This window comes from Elephantulus edwardii, unplaced genomic scaffold, assembly GCF_000299155.1.
Source record: "Elephantulus edwardii isolate Elephantulus edwardi_28Jun2011 unplaced genomic scaffold, EleEdw1.0 scaffold00026, whole genome shotgun sequence".
Taxonomy (NCBI): domain Eukaryota; kingdom Metazoa; phylum Chordata; class Mammalia; order Macroscelidea; family Macroscelididae; genus Elephantulus; species Elephantulus edwardii.
In genome coordinates, this window is record NW_006399776.1 from 1658355 (window position 1) to 1671196 (window position 12842).

General features: G+C 39.5%; 1 pseudogene; it reads right to left on the minus strand.

Annotated features, from left to right (window-relative positions):
* Positions 1 to 437: 437 nt before the first annotated feature.
* Positions 438 to 1829, minus strand: LOC102871303 (annotated as a pseudogene).
* Between the last annotated feature and the right edge of the window lie 11013 nt (positions 1830 to 12842).

Here is a 12842-nt window from a genome sequence, read left to right on the forward strand (position 1 = left end):
AAACTTGTTTTAATGGGTCTCAAAATTCTGTGACAATTTTTTGGTCAAGTTGTTTCCATTTAAAAAGTACTGATTTTGAGGGGAGCTCTGGTGGCCTAGTGGCAAGCCCAGAGGCGCATGGTTCGAACACACCAGATGCTCTGCTGAGGAAGGAGGGACAATCTCCTCCTGTATCAGTCAGATTTGATTTGACGGTACACACACAGAAAAAAAATAATAAAATTTTTTAAAAAGTACTGATTTTGAAAACTAATAACTTAAAACTGCCACACAAAAAAGAAAACAAATGGTCCACAAAACATTCCTTTCCTTCTGAAGGTTTTACAATGCATTGTTATCACTAACCAGTCTTTTACTATTAAACTTAAATGGCTAATTGAGACAAACAGTCTGAGACCACTGATTAAGATTGGGGTAGCAGGTGTTATGGGTAATATTCATTTAGCCTTCTGAGCTTTCTGAGAAGACTTGGTGACCTTGCCAGCTCCAGCAGCTTTCTTGTCCACTGCTTTGATGACACCCACAGCAACAGTCTGCCTCATGTCTCGGACAGCAAAACTACCCAGAGGAGGGTAGTCAGAGAAGCTCTCCACACACATGACCTTGCTAGGAACCATATCAGCAATGACAGCATCACCAGACTTCAGAAATTTGGGGCCATCTTCCAGCTTCTTACCAGAACAACAATCAACTCTTTGAGCTCAGCAAACTTTCAAGCAATGTGAGCTGTGTGCCCATCCAGCACAGGTGCGTAACCAGCACTGACTTGGCCAGGATGATTTTAAGATGATCACCTGGGCAGTGAAGCAAGCTGCTTCCATGAGTGGGTCATTTTTGCTGTCACCAGCCACATTGCCACATCGAACATCTTTCACAGAGACATTCTTAATGTTGAAGCCGACATTGTCACCAGGCAGAGCTTCACTCAAAGCTTCATGGTGCATTTCAACAGACTTTACTTCAGTGGTAACGTTGACTGGGGCAAATGTGACCACCATGCCAGGCTTGAGAGCACCAGTCTCCACTCTGCCCACAGGACCATACCAATACTACCAATCTCCAATCTCGTAGACATCCTGAAAAGACAGACGCAGGGACTTATCAGTTGGACGAGTTGGAGGCAGGATGCAATACAAAGCTTCAAGCAGCGTAGTACCACTGACACTGCCATTCTTCCTGGAGATTTTCCATCCCTTGAACCAGGGCATAATAGCACTTGGCTGCAGCATGTTGTCACCATTCCAACCAGATATTAGCACAAAGGCTACTGTGCCGGGGTTGTAGCCAATTTTTTTTTATGTAGGTGCTAACTTCCTTAACAAATTCCTTGTATCTCTTCTGGCTGTAGAGTGACTCGGTGGAGTCTAATTTGTTAACACCAACAATCAGTTGTTTCACACCCAGTGTGTAAGCCATAAGGGCATGCTCACAGGTCTGCCCTTTCTTTGAAATAGCAGCCTCAAATTCACCAACACCAGCAGCAACAATCAGGACAGACCCATCAGCCTGTGATATTCCTGTAGTCATGTTTTTTATAGGGTCTCTGTGTCCTGGGGCATCAATGATGGTCACATAGTACTTGCTGGTCTCAAATTCTACAGGGAGAAATCAATGGTGATGCCACACTCACGTTCAGCTTTCAGTTTACCCAAGACCCAGGCATATTTGAAGGAGCTCTTTCCCATCTCCGCAGCTTCGTTCTCAAATTCCTCAATGGTTTTCTTGTCGATCCCACCATATTTGTAGATCAGATGGCCACTCGTGGTGGACTTGCCTGAATCTACATGTCCAATGACGACAATGTTGATATGTGTCTTCTCCTTTCCCATTTTGGCTTAGGTTTGTGATGGTATTCACCAACACCTGTACTCTGGCAACAAACCCCTTTGTGGAAAAACAAAAGCCTTTTAATCAATTTTTAGAAGTAAACTTAAGAGTAACAGATCAAAAAGAACATTCTTTTAACTTGTTTACACTAATATTATTGTTGTCATTCAGAAGTTTTTAATTTTTATACAGATTAGTTATCTTCCTTTGTGTCTTATGGGTTTGGGGTCATGGTTAAAAGGACTATCGGTACTCCAAATTTTATAAAATCACGTATGTTTAGCATTTATGGGGTTTCTATCATTTTTTTAATGATTAAATCTTCAATCTAGAATTTACTTTGGCATAAATATATTTTAAGTATGTAAGTTTAAAAGTCAGATGAGATAGAGATAGAGATAGAGAGAGAGAGAGAGAGAGACACAGATAGATATAGATAGATATGTATATTTACATATGCTTTATGATTTCTGATTTTGGCATCATGGGGCTTGTTTTCTTAGAATAACATTTCTTGAGAGCAATGTAGAAAGTAGGCTGGAGTAGTAAATAGTCATATGGTGGACAAGTGTTCCTGAGAATCATATCTGAAGAAGTTTCTCAGAGTAAGAGCAAAGACCATTATTTTTCATTTTACTTCTGTTCAACCAGCATTCATTGAGAACCAACTATCTACCTGATACCATGTTAGGTGCTGGAGAAACAAAAGTGATAAAGACAACACCTTGTTTTCAAGTCAAGGTTTCAAATACAGAAAAGTATAACTCCGTGTGGTAATACAGCAAGAAAAGGATGAAGGATGTTAGGGCAATGAAATCACAGCTAATAATCACCTAATCCAGCCCCAAAGGGAAAAAGGCATTAAGAAAACTAATTGGAAGAGGTGAAGTCTGAGCCAAGTTTGTTTTTATCATCAAAGTACTTAGTAACAACTAAAATATTGTTGTTGTTGCTCTTAATTTCCATAGAGTTGGATTTATCTCATGACAAATGGCATAATTATAAGTTATCTGATAATTAGTTGATTATGATACTATATATGTGTGTGTTTATGTCTGTATGTTATCTATCTATCTACATACATATATAGATATCTATCTCTATCTAATCAGGATGAAACATCTGGTCCTGTGTCATCTTCACTATCATTGCTGTGCCTGAGTCTATTGTTCTTTGAGTGCCTTCCCACGCAGAAAGCTCATCTTCTAGCACAGTATTAGACAAGATCCACAAGGACCTACTGGGTGATCGCTGGTTAATTTTTGGAAGTAGAGATCATCAGGCCTCTTCCCCCCTGCTGTTGTTGTTGATGATGATTGCCATCAAGTCAAGCAGGACTTATAGCAACCCTCTGAATAGAAGGCTTGAAGCTTTTCTAGAAAAAACTTTTATCAAAGTTCATAGAGTTTCCTGAGGCATGTTGTTTAGGAAGTGGATGCCACTCCTGCTTTCTCCCCTTGTGTTTCTTTTTTCTTTTTTTTTTTTTTCCTTTTCCTCTCTCTCTTTTTAAATGTCTTTCTTGAATTGAGATTTTAATGACAGTTTATAAAGAACTTGGGTTTCCAATTGTTCATTGTTGCACATTTTTCTCCCTGCCTCACCCCAAGATTGCTTTTTTCTTTGGAAAAAAAAAAGTTATTTTATTATTATAGACCTACCCCTGCTCCAGACTACCTTACTATGCAGCTCTTATCAACCACTTGGCCAACTGACTGGAAGAGATCTATATTTGTTGCCATTCCAAAGAAGGGTGATTCAACTGAGTGTGGAAACTACAGAATATCATAGATTTCACATGCAAGCAAGATTCTACTGAAGATTATCCAAAAACAACTGAAACAGCACACCAGCAGAGAATTGCCAAAAGTCCAGGCTGGGTTTAGAAGAGGTCGTGGTACTAGGGATGTTGTAGCTGATTTTAGATGGATCTTAGCTGAGAGCAGAGAATACCAGAAGAATGTCTATCTGCGTTTCATTGATTATGCAAAGGCGTTTGACTGTGTGGATCATAACAAACTGTGGCTGACTCTGAGAAGAATGGGAATCCCAGAACGTTTAATCGTACTAATGTGAAACCTATGCTTGGGCCAAGAGGCAGGCATCAGAACAGAGCAGGGTAGCACCACATGGTTCAAAATTGGGAAGGGTGTATGCCAGGGATGTGTCCTGTCTCCATACCTTTTCAATCTGTATGCAGAGCAGATTATATGAGAGGCTGGGGTCTACGAGGAGAAGTGTGGCATCAGGATTGGTGGAATATCTATTAACAATCTGCGTTATGCAAATGACACAACCCTGCTTGCTGAAACAGAGGAGGACCTCATGCACTTGCTGCAGAGGGTCATGGACTGCAGCCTTCAATATGGACTGAGGCTCAATGTCAAGAAGACAAAGATTCTCACCACTGGACCAATTGGTAGCATCAGGATGGATGGCGAAAAGATTGAGACTGTTCACAGCTTCAGTTTTCTTAGCTCCATGGTCAACACTCCTGGCACCAGCAGCCAGGAAATCAAAAAACATATTGTGATGGGAAAGTCTGCTGTTAGGGACCTCTCTAAAGTACTCAAGAGCAATGGTGTCTCTCTGGAGACTAAGGTGCGCCTGATACAGGCCATGGTCTTTGCAATCACTTGTTATGCATCAGAGAGTTGGACAATGACTAAGGAGGATAGAAGGAGAATCGATGCCTTTGAGCTGTGGTGCTGGAGAAGAGTATTGAATGTACCATGGACTGCCAAGAAAACAAACAGATTGACCCTGGAGAGGGTTAAACCAGGCTACTCCTTGGAGGCAAGGATTCTGGGGCTTCATCTGACATATTTTGGACATGTTGTAAGGAAGGACAGGTCCTTGGAGAGGGACATCATGCTTGGTACGGTGGAGGGACAGCGCAGGAGGGGAAGATCCTCTATGAGGTGGATTGATTCAGTGACTGGGGTAATCGGGCTGGGTGTGTCAGAGGTAATGCAATTGGCACAGGATAGAGCAGGGTTTAGGGCTGTTGTACAGAGGGTCGCTATGAGTTGCAAATGACTCGACAGCACATAACAACAACAACACCTTCTCATGCCAATAATACCTAATTATATATTCCTTTTATATAGTTCTCTCCTCGTCTGTTTCAATGCCATGTAGATTATTTATCCCCTCTTTTTTTCGTTTACTCCCAGTCCCCATGTCAGTCCTGTTTTGTAACAGTGGCATTATGCATATTTGTCTTTTTGTGACTGAGATATTTTACTCAGCATAATGACCTCCAGGGTCACCCATTTGTGGTTTTTGTTTTGTTTTGTTTTTTTAAATAATTTTAATGAACATTTACAGAGAATTTGGATTTCCATTCATTCATTGCTGCTAGGGTCACCCATTTGTATAATATTTCATTAGTTTTTTTTGTTTTTCAATGCAGTATAGTATTCCATTGTGTGAATGTACCACAGCTTCTCTATCCATTCGTTTGTTGATGGGCACTTGGGTTGTTTCCAATCCCTTGCTATTGTGAACAAATAAACAATAAACATGGGTGTGCATATTATCTACTTGGGTGGCAGTTCTGGTTTCTTTAGGGTATATTCCCTGTAGTGGAATTGCTGGGCAAATGGTATTTCTATTTCCAACTTTTTGAGAAAGCACCATACTGTCTTCCATAGTGTGTGCACCATTTTATACTCTCATCAATGGAGAATAAGGGTTCTAATTTCTCCACGACCTTGCCAACATTTGTTGTTTGCTGTTCTGTTAAATTTTGCTATTCTTACTGTGGTGAGATGATATATCGTAGTTGTTTTCGTCCTAGTATTTCTTAATCTGAAAGTGTTGCTGAATATGTCCACCATGTGTGACATGCTGGCATTTGAGCTAATCAATAATTTCCAATGCCATAACAACATTCAAGCTACCACAGTATGACAAGCTAAGCAACGAGACTGCTTAGAGATTACATGTTACAGACAACATTTTAGGGAACTCCTGATCCTTTTGACAATGTGATGTAACTTGTGAACAATCTCCTCAAAAAAATATGGTGATCCAAAGAAGACAATTTTATAGCAGTTCTAAAGTCATCTTTTAATGAAAATAAAAACTCTTCTCTTGCAATTTTATTTTGCTTGGGCGACACAATGAATAGGCTATTAAGATACTGACTTTCAAAAAAAATAAAATAAAAAAATTTTAAAAAGATACTGACTTTCAATGTTAGTACAAATAAAGAAATTGCTCATACAGGAAGCTGCCTTTATCAACAAATAAAAGTAACAGATCAAAGGTCAGAGGCGCCAGAGCAGGTGGGAGATACTGGTTCAAAGTGATTTATGAGATCGGGCTCTGGCAGAATCCTGCTTTCCCAACACTACTAATTTATTTGACAATTACAGAAACCCAAACTAGAAGGCATGAGAAACTTTAAGACGTGAAGCTGAAGAAGCATTCAGGGCCATATCTTAGAGACTCTATGTGTTATGTAAAAGGCAGGAAATGAGAAACCAATGAAGTGCTTTAAGTTGGTAGGTGTCAGGTTTGAAAAAGGACTTGTTAATCATCATTATCAAGGTGATAGGAAAGCATGAGTGGATGAGACAGCTGAGAGGTAACATGTTACAGGCAACCTGACATTTTAGAGAACTTCTGATCCCTTTGACAATATGATGAAACTTGTAAATAATCTCCTCAGAGGGAAAAATGCACATATTAAAAATCATATGCACAACCATATACACAATTTCAGGAGACCCTCAGATTAAGAATTCTTGATTTAAAGGGGAAAGAGAAATAGCCTGGGAAAGAGGATATTGAAAGGAAAAGAGGAGCAGAAAAGGAATGAAGAAAGATGGCCTAGAAGATATGAGAAGAAACAAGAAACTAACATTCTAGAAACAGTGAGAGAATGGAGATCCAAGTAAGACATGATCGACAATGACCAAAGTTGAAAGGGCTACATGAAAACTGAAAATGAAAAATGTCTTTTATATGTATAGTTAAGAAGTTGCTGGTAATTGTACTGGCAATAGTTCCTGAGACATGATGGGCAATGGTAGCTCCAGATTTTTTTTAAAATTTTTTTTTTTAATCCATGAAATGTTTAGGGCTGCTACCTGGGTAGAAGTGAAGGTAGAGGTCTTGTCTTGATGGTATATTTTGAAAAGCCCTAACATGATATTGAAAAATTATCAATTGACCAGAGCAACTGATAAAAGGGTTGTTGTTGTTGTTGTTGTTATGTGTCGTCGAGTCGCTTGCGACTCACAGCGACCCTATGTACAACAGCCCTAAACTCTGCTCTGTCCTGTACCAATCGCACTGTCATTGACACTCCCATCCCGATTATCCCAGTCACTGAATCAATCCACCTCATAGAGGGCCTTCCCCTCCTGCGTTGTACCTCCACCCTCCCAAGCATGATGTCCTTCTCCAAGGACCGGTCTCTCCTCACAACATGTCCAAAGTATGTTAGAAGGAGCCTCAGAATCCTTGCCTCCAAGGAGCCACCCGGTTTAACCTTTTCCAGGACGAATCTGTTTGTTTTCCTAGCAGTCCATGATAAAAGGGTAAATAGGAATTATGGCTGTCAGTCCACTACAACAACATAGTCAAATGTCAAAGAACAATGACAGAGGAATGATGTGAATTGAGAAAACACAGAAGTCTGCTGTGTCAGGTGGGCAGGAGATAACAGGAAGTTAAAATAAGCAGAAACAAGAAGAGCATTTTGTTCCTAAGAAATGGGCATTTTTAAAAATTTTATTCTGATTTATTTACAAAGTTTGAATACATTTTTTTTTCACAAAAGATCCTTCTCATTTCTTTTACCCCACCCACCCATTGAATTGTGCAACCCTGGGATTAACACCTTACCTCCCCAATCATCCTCACTCCCTCTATTTCTACCCTCCTCCCCACCTTTGGATCCTCATACTCATTCTACAGTAATGGTTTTATACGGTATTTGTTCTTGTAGGACTGAGTTAGTTCACGCTCTAGTCCCTCCCAAATTAGGTTGTAATTTACAAAATCATTGTTCCTGCATGCTGCATAGTACCACAACTTCTCAATCCATTCATTTGTGGTTGGACATCTGGGCTGTTTCCATGTTCTTGCGATGGTGAATAATGCTGCTATGAACATTGGTGTACAAGTTTCCATTTAAGCCTCAGTTCTTGTTTTCTTGGGGTATATTCTAAGCACTGGAATAGCTGAGTCATATGGAATTTCTATGCTCAGCTTTTTGAGGAAGTGCCAAACTGCCTTCTAGACTACCATTGTACCATTGTACAATGCCACCAACAATGTAACAGAGTTCCTATCTCACCACATTCTCTTCAACATTTATTACTTGATGTCCTGTTAAACTTTGCCACTGCTACTGGAGTGAGATGGTTATCTCATTATGATTTTGCTTTGCATCTCTCTCTCATTGCCAATGATTTGGAGCATTTCTTCATATGTCTGTTGGCCATTTGAATATCTTCCTCTGTGAAAATTCTTGTCATGTCTCTTGCCCATTTTTTAAACTTATTTGCAACATTTTAATTAATAATTAAGAAACATCTTTGTTAACACAAACCAAATAACATATAAAGGGAATACATGGATATACAACAGAACTTCAACACTTAATGTTTGCTCTAACACAAAGATACAACAAAACATAAGCAGAAATTTAAGCACTAGTGGTTAATAACTAACAGTGGTAGAACGAAAAAAAATATACAAAATTTATATTAAAAATATCTTACAAGGTAATTACTAAAGATATTATAAAAGATCTTTATAATATGTATAATTACATATTTATCACAATCATATGCAAAGTATTAACAAATGTAGAGTACTAAGTCTTAGAAGCACTGGAAATACAGTAATGTATTTCCACAAAACTATATTTAGCTACTTTCTCATCAATGACTAGCTCACTAGATCAGGCTGAACATTCATCCTCCAAAGCATTTCTTCAGGCATACAAAAAACAGGACTATCAGGTGCAATCTGCTCTTCTCCAAGAAGTGATAGTCTAGCAATTCTAAATAATGTGTGAAAAGGATCAACCTATTATGGGGGGGAGGGGAGGAAGGGTACATTTACAGACCACATATTAGAAAAAGAACAATTACTGACTTTTTCCCCTTGTTCTTTTGCTCATTTTATAATTGGGTTATCAGACATTTTCTTATAGATGCCCAGGAATATTCCATAAACTTTCGTTATGAGACTTTTTTTCTCTTTTATTATTTTTTTATGTGTGTGTGTGTGTACCATCAAATCAAATCGGACTTGTACAGAAGGAGATTACCCCTCCTTCTCCAGCACAGCATCTGGTGGATTCAAACCATGTACCTCTCTGGGATTGCAGTGCAGCTTCTTGTCATGTTATGAGACTCTTGACTGAGATGGTATTGCCAAATGTTTGTTCCCTAATCAGTAGGTTTTCTTTTCACCCTGTTGGAAAAAGCTTTTTATGCACACAGGGATTTAATCTTTAGAAGGTAGAAATAGGCCTATCTTAGTATTTTTTCACTATAAGAAGAAAGAAGTAAAACACTGCTCATCAAGGAGTGTAAACTAATCAACTTTTTCCTGGGGAGGTCTCTCAAGGACAAAGTCTTGAAAATCATGCCTGTGCAGAGGCAAACGTGAGCTGGCCCTTGGCCCAGGGTCAAGGCCTTTGTTGGCATTGATCTGGGTGTTAAATGCCCTAAGGAAATGGCCACTGCCATCCAAGGGGCCATCATCCTGGCCAAGCTTACCACTGTCCATCCAGTGCAGTGCAGCTAATGGGGGAACAAGATTACTGTTAGCTGCAAAGTGAGCAGCTGCTCTTGTTCTATGTTGGTGGTCTTCATACATGCACCCTCAGGCACCAGCATCATCTTTGCACCTGTACCCAGGAGCTTGCTGCTGATGGTTGGTATAGACACAAGTACCACATCTTGGCCAGGTGCTGCAATCCACCAAGATCACCTTTGATGTCATCTCTAAGACCTATAGCTATCTGATTCCTGTCTCTGAAAAGAGGCCGTTTCACCTCATATCCTTCCCAGGAATTCACTGGCCATCTCAAAAAGACCCACACCAGAGTCTCTTTATGGAAGACCCAGGCTTCAACTGTGGCCACCACATTGTAGTTTTTATATGAGAAAAATAAAGTTTATGGAAAAAAAGAGAGTCTGAAAGTGCAAGAGAGAAGCATGACTGAATTGGATGGAGGGTCTTGCCATCTTTGTCTACAAAGTTGCACTTTCTTCAAAATAAATATATTTGTTCTTTTGGCAATCCTAGGATATTTAGTATACTGACATCACAGCACTAATACATCAGTTACTCTTCTCTCATCCTTATTGATTGTCCCTATTAGATGCCCAGCAAGTGACTGAAAAGACCACAGCCTGGATCAAACGCACTCTAATCTCAAACTGGCATCATTGCCCCTCAATAGTTTGACCTCAGACTTTCTCAGTCTAATACATCTCCTGAACTACTGACCACTGGTACCAAGGATGTTGATCATAGTTTCAAGTAAGATAAAGTTATTGACAGTTTCAATCTTTTCTCCATCTATCATGATTTTGCCTATTGATCCAATGTCGAGAATTTTTGTTTTCTTGATACTGAGATGTAATCCATATTGAAGGCTGCATTCTTTGATCTTAGGCAGCAAGAACTTCAAGTTCTCCTCACTTTCATCAAGAAAGATTGTGTCATCTGCATAATGCAAGTTATTTATGAGTCTTCCTCTGATCCTAATACCACATTCTTTTCCATGGAGTCTTGGGAGGACACAATTCAATTCATGACATCCTTCAAATAGAAGTTTAAGGAGATCAGCCCAAATAGCCTCTATTTTCTCAGTAACATAAGAGGTGAGGCAGACAACTGAGAGTGAAGAAATGAAGTTCTATTTGTAAGGGGTCTGAGAATGGCTTTGCTTTATAGAATCAGTCATGAGGGAAGGACAATAGAAGAAGCTCAACAAGGGCAAATGAAAGAGTGACCAGGCAAGTTTGTGTTGGAGGTTGTCTCAGTCAGTCCTGAAACAAATAGGATGTTCAGGTAAGGTAGGTAGGTGAATAGGAATTTCTTGCAAGGAATATTTACTAACGTTTAAGCATGATTAGGGAGCTCTGGTGGCCTAGTTGGTAGGGAGTTGCACTGCTAAACCCCTACTGCCTCTCTAGCAGTTTGAATTCACCAGTGGCTCTGACTTGACTTGACTTGATTTGACTTGACTTGACTTGACTTGACAGCAATGAGTGTAAGCAAGATTAAGGAAAACTTTTAAATTATGTTGAAGCACTCTGGAATTAACAACAAAGGGAATCCTTCCCATTCATGGGCCTGACAGGGCAAAAGAATGAGTAGATAGAGATTCAGGTCACAGAGAGAGTAGATACAGTTTAGAAGGCTACCACATTGGAGCAGTGATTTTAGATAAGGAACACAGCCACTGCCACTAACCAAAAGCCAGGGGAGAAGGCAGCTCATTGGTATAATCCAAAAAGGTAAGCCTCGAGGACACTAAGCAGCACGAAGAAGGGAAAAGAAAGAATATGCAGCATCAGCCACCATTTATCACTATGTTGACTCATGGTGAACCCCTGATGTGTGTCAGAGTTTAACTGTGCTGCATGGAGTTTGCAGTGCTGACTTTTGGGAAGCACATTGCCAGACCTTTTTTATAAGGTACCTCTGGGTAGACTCAAACCTCAAAACTTTGGGTTAGCAGTGTTAACCAGAGACTCCATAAAACCAGCACAGGAAACCAAACTCACTGTTGTCAAGTCAATTCTGATTCATGGGAGCCCTCTATCAGCTCCAACACTACATTTTCTAAGAGGAGATAGCCTTTCTTTCTTCCACAGAACAGCTAGTGGATTTGAACTACCAATATTTTAACAGCCTAGCTCCTTACAACCAGCACAGACCATTAATCTATAGTGGTACAATTTTTATAGTCAATGGCTTCGTATTCAACAGCTACTATGTACTTGCAATCCCTGGTGGCTTAGTAGTAAGGAGTTGTGCTACCAACACAAAGACACACAGTTCAAATCCACCAACTGTTCCTCAGGAGAAAGATGGATGTCCTCTTCCTGTGTGATTTACTACCTCTGAAAACCTACTGGAGGGTCAGCTAGTACATTCTTGCTCGCCAGTACATAAAACAAACAACTAGCATATGGAAGGCATTATACAAAAAGCTTTATATACTTTCCCTCTTTCAAATATTTGGACACATTTACAATGAGTTCAGCACTATCATTTAACCAATTTTATTCAATTTCAAAGGAAACTAAGAAATTTATAACATAACTTGTCCAGTTAGTGACATACCCTCAGGACTTGATCTCAGGCTGTTTTGACCACAAAGATCTACCTTCTCCCAGTTGTGCCTCACTGCTTCCTTACCATAATTCTGAATAGCCGTATGATAGGAGCACAGGAGAAAAATGTAGTTTTTCTTCAAGCCTGGGCTTTTTCTGAATGGGTTTGGCATAGTAACTTATTAGAGTAGCTGCCACTATCACCCAGACCCAGTCTTTAGTGAATTCACCAGAATACAAATGAGGAAGAGAATAAAATTGAAACTTTCTTTTCAGAAGGAAGGAAAGAAAAAATAAGTTGAGTAGACAGCTAACAGGATTTGTCATTTCTTCCATCTGTTAACTTACCAAATATTTACAGACTCTGTGGCTTCTCTGGGAGCTCTGGTGGCCTAGTGAGTAAGAAATTGTGCTACTAACTCAAAGGCAAGTGGTTCAAATGCATCAGTTACTCCGAGGAGGAGAGATGGGCAATCTCCTCCCATGTGATTTACAGCCTCTGAAAATCTACTGAATATTCAGCTATAAGTTGGTTCTGAATTCATAGCAATTAGTGAGTGACTGAATGGTTTCTTAGAAAAAATCATTTATACAAAAATAAATTCACCACTTTGCTATTCATTATGGTAAATTCTGTTATTGTTCTTTTTTTACTTGTCATAAAAAAGGAAAATAATAAAACAAAAGGACTGATTT